This window comes from Cynocephalus volans, chromosome 7 (genome assembly GCF_027409185.1).
Source record: "Cynocephalus volans isolate mCynVol1 chromosome 7, mCynVol1.pri, whole genome shotgun sequence".
NCBI classification, from domain to species: domain Eukaryota; kingdom Metazoa; phylum Chordata; class Mammalia; order Dermoptera; family Cynocephalidae; genus Cynocephalus; species Cynocephalus volans.
In genome coordinates, this window is record NC_084466.1 from 104,191,079 (window position 1) to 104,200,938 (window position 9,860).

Here is a 9,860-nt window from a genome sequence, read left to right on the forward strand (position 1 = left end):
TAAACAAAATAGGAAGAATATGCAAAACAAAAATGTGACCTTTTAAACTTTCCTAGTCTTACTGTTTGTTTCTGATATTTGTTTCCTACATTCTCCTTTGCTTACCAACATTTTGTTATCAAATTATATATTTCTCCCCAATATTTTCACACATTGCATTTCAAACACATATCCATTAGATTATATGCACATATTTACATGACAGAAATGAATGTAGTGCTGGCTTCGGAGCACATATACTAAAATTTGAACAATACAGAGTAGATCAGCATGGCCCCTGCACAAGGATGACACGCAAATTTGTGAAGCACTCCATAATAGAAAAGAAAAGAATGCAGAAGTTTCCCCAAAGAAGTACTTAGTGATGATGAGTCTGACTGTTCCACTACCAAGTCCAGAGTTTGAGCGACTTCCTCTCCTACTGCCTTTGGCATCATGCTCACTGTAGACACCAAGTTTATCCTTTTGGATTGACCAGTGGCTGTACAACCGTCTCCTTACCTCTGTCTTTCTGCTATTGATTTCATATTTATTCCACAAATTCCTGACAAATATTATTGAGCTCTTATTTTATGTTAGCTATCTGAGCCACTATTCTACTTTATTAGTAATGGTATTAATTTATCTATGTACTTACACATCTAGCAAACATTGATTACCCTCCCTCTAAGTGACAAATGCAGATAAGTATGGTGAATATAAAGTTGAACAAAATAGTATGGTAGAGTAGTTCACAACATATATATATTTTTTAGTATGAGGGCCACTTTTAAACATTAAATAATTTCAGGTGCCATGCCAGACATAAGACTGGTTGTACTTTTATAAGAGAAAACATAGTAAAAGTAAAGTTACTATGAAAGCATTAGATCTCTTTCAAATTCATTGATATTTAATTAATGATAGCATCTATGTATTTAAAAAATGAGAAAGATTGTTTTACTTGTGGAATAGGTCAAGGACCTAGTTTTTTGGGTTTTTTGTTTGTTTGCTTGTTTTAATTGGACTGTCCTGGATTTGAATCACAGCTGGGCCATCTATTTACCAAGTGACCGTGGACAAAGTGTTTTAACCTCCATAAAATTCTTCTTCTTCAGAGGAAAATGAGCGAAATAAAAGTCTCTACTTCCTGGTGGATAGTATACTGTACGAGACATACCGTGGCTATAAAATTAATGATTGCCATAAGGCCCACTCAAACATCTCGCAGGGCCAACACATGTGTCACTTAGCAGTGTAATGAAATCAGGCCTGGGATTTCCAGGAGACAAGACCACCTCAGCACAGATGCAGCTCTCATAAACCTTAAGACAAAGCTTATCCCTACAAAAAGAGCTTAAACTCCCTTTATAAAAGAATACCTGGTAACTGACCCACACTGAACACAGGTATAAGAAAGAGGAAAGAAGCCCTAAACTCTGAGAATGGTCTTTGAATGGAGACCTCCTGGTCAAGTGGTCATCAGACCCCTGACTCTGTCTGGCCCCTGCCACCAGCCTGCTCCTGCAAGCTACCTTGTGAGAGCTCTACCAGAGTCAACCACTTGAACATCATATGGTGTCTAAGACTCATCCTCGACTCAAATTGGACCAAGGGGAGAAGTTGCCTCCATGCAAACTGATTAACCAGGACCCACTGAAACACCCCCAAACACACCATAGTGTTATTGTCAGGATCAAGTAAGATGACACATGCAGATAACTAGGAGAGTGCCTAGTACATGTCGTTTTTAATAATTGATATCTTTCAAATTTTCCATTGCTATGTCTGTAGACATAGGTTGGAGAGTATTTGAGAGTCTAACAAATGAGGAATTGGTACAAGGTTTCTGCCTTCTTTCTCCACTGGGCCTTGGGGGTAAAAGGCTGAAAGAAAGACAGCAGCCTCCAAAGAGCCTGTGGTTAATGATTGTTTTGCTGATAACAGACATCCCTAATTGCAGAGACAAATTAATAGTAATCCCCAGGAGAGCATGGACTTCGTATTCTCACTATTGCCCAGAGCGCACTGTAGGCACTTAATGAATAGTTACTAAATTAATTAATTACTGCTAAAATTTGAGGATAAGGTGAAGGGAAGAAAAGCCATTTCAAACCCCATATCTGTGTATGATGTTCCACACAAAATTATGTTATCTAAAGCTGGAGAATACATAAAGGAATTGGATTTTTCCCACAATGGAGAGCAAAATTCAGACTATCTCCAAAAATTGCTCATTTGTCAGCTTTATTCCAAATCTTTGACTGTGTGTCACTTGTCCCCAACCACAATATTTTAATACCTGTGTCTTTCTTTACTTTTCTCTTATTTTTATTAATTTACATTATCAGTTTAGTTCAAAGAAGCCATGGCTTGAGTGTAGCAGGGCATCCTTAGAAAATACAACTCCATCTATCGAACTACCAGTACACAAAATTGCAAAAGGGAAAAAAAATGCAGCCTATACACGCAGAGAAGCGCAGACCTGAAAGGTAAGATCTTAAAATATGGATGAACTCATTTTACGAAAATATGAATACTGTGAAGTAGAGGTAAAATGGACTCATTTTCAATAACAACAATACTATGACCCTAATGTTCCTGTTTCCACTTCACTTTCCCAGAACACACAACAAATGGCACTTGAAAATGCATTTAACTTCTCTCCAGAGAGCATTAAACTTTTAAACCATTAAAGAATGCCTGCCAATGAAAAGGAACCCATCTACGACTTGAAGATTACTAGCTGCCTTTCCACTGAATTCTAAGAAGCAAATTTCACTTTTCTTCACTCACGTTGCATTCAGCACACTCGTGAATTAATTCACCACAATATCTCACGTTTAAACTTCTGGTTGGTAGGACATTTCTTCCTTCTGTAGTCAGTAATGAGCGCATCATGTGAAAATTCCTCTTGTTTATCTCATTCCTCAATTTGGTACAAAGGTCATTAAAAGGTCAACCACTGAAGCTATAACTGACAGGAATCTAAACAAAATAAATGAGTTTAGCCTTCTGCAGTACCAGCTTTTCAAAACATTGTTGATGGAAATGAGGATGTTTCCTATTTTCTTTTAAGGATTTCTTTTTTTTTTTTTTTTTTCACTCAAGGTCAGCAGGGTGACTTGTAAATCCAATAAATGCTAGGATATATCCTCTGGAAACATGACTGGAACAAAACTTGTAAACCAAACAGTGCTGGTCTAGAGAAAGCTAACAAAGAGTTTGACTTAGTTATGGCTGAGGACTTTTATAAGGTACAGGGTATCCTGACTCAACTGGTCCCTATGAATGAGGCAATATACCCAATAAATCAGAATTTCTCTGGGCAGGGTCTGTACCAGTATATTTTAAAAGCTCCTCAGGAGATTATACCTATGAGTTGCAAGTATTGGTATTCTTAACAGGAACCATTTATTAAAGCTATTAATCAACTAGGCACTGTCTTGAGAAATGTATATGCATTATAATATTTAACCTTATACAAGTCTATGAGATGTATCATTTTCCTCATTTTATGGGCAAGGAAACTGAGGCTCCGAGGGATTAAGTAACTTGACGAAGATCACACAAATAGTAAAAGACTATATGAAAATTCAAATTTAAGATTGCCTGATTCCAAAGCCTGTGTTTTTAACTCTATGAAATTATCTCTTATCCTTTTGTTTGCTCATGGATGGTTACATTTTTATTGTAAAATGTATTGAATAATTTTATTGTCAATTTTGTTAAGCTGGGAACTATGTTTCCTAAAACTTTTTCTATCTGGTGCTGGGTTAGAGTTAGCCAAAAAGAGAAACTTGTATGAGATTTAGGGGAGGAGGGAAAAGATGGAAGCAAAATAGCATATATTATTCTCAATGTCTTTGTCAATCATTAGATATGTGTGCTCAAGAAATTCTAGCTTTCTTTTCTCTCTTCCCAACTGAATCCTGTTCTCTTTTCTCAACTGCTGGCTCCACTGACCAAGAGTTGGGCCATCTGACCCACAGGGGCAAGAGCTTCCTAGAGACTTCTACAGCCCCCCTTTTCCCCATTCCACTTTGACTGCTGGATGTACTTGGCTTTTCAGATCAAATGATTACAGTGTATAAAATTCCAGTGCCTCTACATCCTTTTCAACACTTAGAAATGTCAGTCTTTTTAATTTTAGTTATTCTTCTGGGTATGGTATATAAAGGCATCTAATTGTTTTATTTAGCATACCCATTATAATTACTATAGTTGAACAATTTTTCCTGTATTTACTGGTCATTTGGATATCGTCATCTATGAAAGGACTGCCCAAACCTTTTCCTGGGTTATCTGGCATTTTTTTACGTTGACTGGTTGGAGATCTTGATAATACAAACATGGTTTTATATGTACTATAAATACCACCTCTGCCCTATATGAAGTTGTTAATTTTATAAGTCAACTTTATCATTTTTTTTATGTTAAAACTTTTGCTTTTTCTATCCCAAATTATGACTGGTATCATCTTCTTGAGGATTTATTGTTTTATTTTCTCATTTAGCTCTGCAATCCTCCTGAGATTGATTTTTGTGTATGTTGTAAAAGAGGGGTCAAATTACATTTTTTCTTATATGCTACCCTATTGCTTAAACACCATTTATTGAAAAGCTTGTTCCGTCCACAGAGCTCTGCAGTGCCAACTTTTTAATAAAACAAGTTTTTATATATGCTTGGGGCTTTTCCTGAGCTCCCATTTCTATTCCACCAATCTCGTAGTCTATCCTCATAAAAATACCACTTTCTTAATCACTGTAGATTTAAAACAATCCCTGTTATATGGTAGAGCAAGTCTTTCCTACTTCATCAGTTTCGTCTTAACCAGTTTAGGCTTCTTTTCATTTTCATATAAATTTTAGAATTAACATGTTACATACAAACACACAATTTAAAAAATACTATTGTGATTTGATGGAAATTGCATTGAAACTATTAATCAATTTGGGAGTACTGACAGGTTGACAATATTGCCTCTCCTAATGTATATGCATCATTCGTTATTCCATTTATTCAGGATTTTTTTAATTCCTCTCAATAATATTTCATTTTTTGCATGAGGTCCAGTACAGGTATTTTATTTATTCTCTGGATTTGATACTTTTTAATACTACCATAGGAGATATATTTTTAAAATTACATTGTCTGGCTGTTGTTATTGGTATATAGAAATACATTTGGTTTTTACACATTGACCTTATATCCAAAAAACTTGCTAAGGCTACTCATTAAATCAAATAATTGATCTGTGTATTCTTTTGGGTTTTCCTGGTACAAAATATGAGGGTATGTCAAAATGTTTGTGGAAAAGTAGAATTGAAAGATAGTACAAATTTTTCCATGAAGTTTTTGAAGTATGCTCATACATCATCTGAGAATAATGACGGCTTTACCTTACACAAATCTTAAAAAGAAAGGTTTTATCATTTTGCCAATATGTAGGATGTTTCCTGTAGGTTTTTTTAAAAACCTTTTTGGGGGGTATGGGGGGCAGATTAAGAAATGTTGCTTCTTAGGGCCGAGCCCGTGGCGCACTTGGTAGAGTGCTGCGCTTGCAGCGCGGCGACGCTCCCGCCGTGGGTTCGGATCCTATATAGGACTGACCGGTGCACTCACTGGCTGAGTGCCAGTCATGAAAAAACGACAAAAAAAAAAAAAAAAAAATGTTGCTTCTTTTTCTAGATAGCTAAGATTTTATATGTAAGTATTCATATATAGGTATACTTAAATATATTTTAAATTTTTTCAAATATTTTTTCTACCTCTACCAAAACAATCAGATTACTTTCTTCCTTTACCCTGTAAACAAAGGAAATTATATTGATTGATTTACAAATCTTCCATAACCTTCCATTCTAAAATAAATTCAACATGATTGCGATATAGCATACTTCTGCAATATTATTGGACTCATTTGAGGGTATTTCATTTAGTGTTTTCATATCTATGCTAATGAGTGAAAATGACCTACAATTCTCTTGTCTCGTTGTTTCCGTTGAAAATTCAGATGTCAATTTAATTGTTACTTCTTTGCAGGTAATTTGTTGTTTTTGTCTGGATGTTTTTAGTTTTTTCCTTCTATTTTACTGGGGTTGACTTTATTTTTTTTGAAGTTTATTGACAAAGATTTGATGTAATTTAGTGGAGAATTTTTTTTGTTTATCATCCTTATGATTTATAAAAATTCTTGAATCTATGCAAAATATTCAGTTCTTATCTCTCAAATATTACTTCAAATATACTCATTTTCCTTTTGTTCTGGGACTCCAGTTACTATATGTGAGCATTCTGGGGGTTTTTTTGGGTGGGGGGGACCGGTAAGGGGATCGTAACACTTGGCTTGGTGTCATCCGCACCGCACTCAGCCAGTGAGCACACGGGCCATCCCTATGTAGGATCCGAACCTGCGGCCTCGACACTCCCAGCACCGCTGCGCTCCCAGCGCCGCACCCTCCCAAGTGAGCCACGGGTTCGGCCCCTATATGTGAGCATTCTGGATGTGTCCTCTATGATTCTTACATTTGTACTGACTTTGTCTCTATTCCTAAATCTGTGCATTTTCTTCTGACCTAAGTTCCACTTCACTAATTCCTTCATTAGTTGTATCCTACCTGCTGTTAAAACCACCACTGGCTTATTATACTTTTCAATTCTTTAATTTCCGTTTGCATTTTTTCATCGTTTAAAATTCTTTGTCAGTTTTCTCAATCTTGTCTTATTTCCTTGAATATTATCTGAAGTTATTTCTTACTTTGTATCAGATGTTTCAATATAGAGAGCCTCTTCCTCTATTGTCTTTTTCATTTTTCAGGTCCTTTTTTTACATTGTCCTCCTGATTTGTCCCATTACTTTTATTTCATACTGACCATTTTATTACACATTTTGTGGGAAACTGCAAAAAAAAAAAAAAAAAAAAAAAAAAACCGCAAAAGATTTTTTTTAAAAAGAGAAGCAGCAGCAGCAGCCAGGATGATGTTATCTTCACCAAAAAGTTTCAATTTTGCTTCTGCCAGATCCCTGGGGGCACTATCACTCAGGAATCAACTTAATTCAGTTTCAGGGATTGGAATGATATTAAACTGAGGCGCAGTCTCTTCCAGTGCCTTATTTAATACCAGTTCACACTTATCCTTGGGCATAGCACCCCACTGCAGGGTCTGGGCCTCAAACCCGTGCTCCCCAGCATGAGAAGGATGTTCAAAGTGTTTTTCAGCATCTCGGCCTCTGTACTGCTCAATCAGTTATCAACAAACACCCTTCCCCCACAGCAGAAAAGTAGTCTTGAAACATGGGTTAACCTACCCAAGCTTCTCTCCGCTCCAGTTCCTTGCCTGATCATTCTTTACTATGTTATTAGCGATTAAGTGCCTTTTAGCAGATGTTTTCATATTCTCAGATGTTGTGTTTGTGCTTAGTGGAAAATTGGTGTAAACACTTAGTTCACCACAGTGGGAAATGGAAATTTGCTAACCCTTCATTTTTTATAATGTTTAGGCAAATCACTTATCCTCTCTGAGCCTCCCTGTGGAAAGAGCTCCTTTGATTTCATCTCAATACACTTTCTAATGACTTAGTTTCCAGCTCAGGACTGAGGTAGGATTATTGTTTATGATTATAGATTTTTATGTGTAAAACATAAAACAGTAAGTTTTTATATTTATTTACATTAATTAGAAAAATACATATTCAAATAGAAGTATATATGCATATATATATATATAAATACAAATACATATATACAGGCATATATGTGAACATGTAAAATAATAGAAAGTAAAAGCATGAGTTAAAAAATGTTATACATAATTTGCTGACCAGAAGAGTATGACTGCTACTCCTTGCAGAGGTCCATCAAAACCATTTCAAATTGCAACAAAATCTTCAAGCAGAACACCCAAGAGAGAACAGCTTCATAGCATGTGTCTACCTCAAAATTACGTGAAGAGTTTGCCTAACTTCTAATTAACCTGAATGCCTACAGAGCAGCTGGGACCCATACAATCTGCAGCAAAAATATTCTCCCTTTAGCAATAAAAGTAAGGCAGGAAACAGCTCTTCCCTCAACCTGTTTCAATCCCCTTTGCATTCTGAGAAGTAAATAGTTGTGGAACATTGGAAAAAATAAATAAAAATACAACTAGGAAGTCTCCAATACTCTAGGCTTATTTTTAGTTTTCAGGCAAATCTAATAGTTTCCAACAAAGAAAAGTTAAAAATCAGTAAATGTGATTTTGAATTCAAAGACAAGTTGTTCAGATTCTTTAAATATTGCATGAAGTTTACTCATACCTACCTGGTAGGGTTTTAGGAAGGATTAAAGTGTGATAATTCATTAGAGTAATTTCTTATAATTCTTGGTACTTTGGTCTAAAGAAAAGTTAGGCTATAATTGTGATTATAATATGAATTACAATATGTAGATTTTAAAAAGTGTACTCACATAGAATTATGGGTTGTCAAAATAATTAATTAATAAACTTACCTCATGTTTACAAAGCTCTACTTTTTGCAGGGTCTAATTTGCTCCTTGGAGAAACCCTATAATAAGCAGTTGAAAATTTTACTTAGAAGATCTGGCTTAAATCTCAATTGGGAGATTTGTCAGCCATGAAACTTTGCAAAAATTATCTACTCTCTGCCTCAGTGTTGTTATTTGCAGACTGAGGTTAATACCTACCTCACAGATTTTTCATAAGTAGTTAGATAGCACATGTAAAAATGCTTTTCTTTATAGGCAAATGGGCACTCAAAAATGGTTGTTGTATTACTAGTCCCATTTCAAAGGTAAAGAAACAGATTCAGAGGATTAAATGGGTCATAGTTATTACATAGGAATATGTAAGGAAATGCCAGCATTGAAAATAGAATGCAGTTTTTATGAATGTCAATTCCAGCACTCTTCCAAAGAACCTTACTACTTTTTGCATCTGAGCAACAGTCTATAGTATGAAAAATGCACTGAATTCTATTACACTGGTCCTACATTGTTTAGTAAGTCATTTTTAGCCTCAGAGACCCAATTACAGCACCAATTTCTCATGTATTCTTGGAATCATAATTGTGATGGTTAATCCGAGGTGTCTATTTGACTGGATTAATGCATACGTAGAGAAGTGGTAAAGTACTATTTCTGGGTGTGTCTGTGAAGGTGTTTCCAGAGGAGACTGCTGTGTGCATTGGTAGACTGAATGGAGAGATCCACTTCAATGTGGGCAGGTACCATCCAATTGGCTGGGGGCCCAGATAGAACAAAAAAAGTCTCAGAAAAAAGGCAATTTCCTCTCTGTCTCCTGGATCCGGTACACTCTTCTTCTCCTGCCCTTGGATGTCAGAACTCCAGGCTATCTAGTCTTTATACTTCAGGACTTACACCAGCACACTACCCTCACCCCCCATCCCCAGGGTGTCAGATCTTCCACCTGAGTCTGAGAGTTGCAACATCAACTTCCCTAGTTCTGAATCCTTTGGACTTGGACTTAAGTACCAGCATCCCAGTTTCCTCATCTTGCAGATGGCCTGTTGTGGGATTTCTCAGCTTTGATAATCACATGAGCCAATTCCCTTAATAAATCCCCTCTTGTATATCTGTATCTACATTTATATCTATATCCTTTTGGTTCTGTCTGTCTAGAGATCCTTGACCAATACAATAATGTTATGTTGAAAGATTCCTTGTTCTTTTTCAGAATTTATCCCATTCATTATATGTCTGAGGAAATGGAGGTAATAGGCCATTCAGAGGGTATGCAGACAATGTTAGATAAGGAGTTGGATACGTATGAAAGGCTGTAATGAAACCAAAAGTCACTAAGTTTAGTGAAAATCCCATTATCAGCTTGTTTGCTTTTCTTTTGTTTCTTCCTCATGCACA

General features: G+C 36.0%; 1 non-coding gene across 1 annotated transcript; it reads left to right on the forward strand.

The window, feature by feature from the left end:
* Window positions 1-216: 216 nt before the first annotated feature.
* Window positions 217-322, forward strand: LOC134382922 (U6 spliceosomal RNA). The gene has a single exon (XR_010024163.1). It is a non-coding gene; the product is annotated as a U6 spliceosomal RNA (small nuclear RNA).
* Window positions 323-9,860: the final 9,538 nt, after the last annotated feature.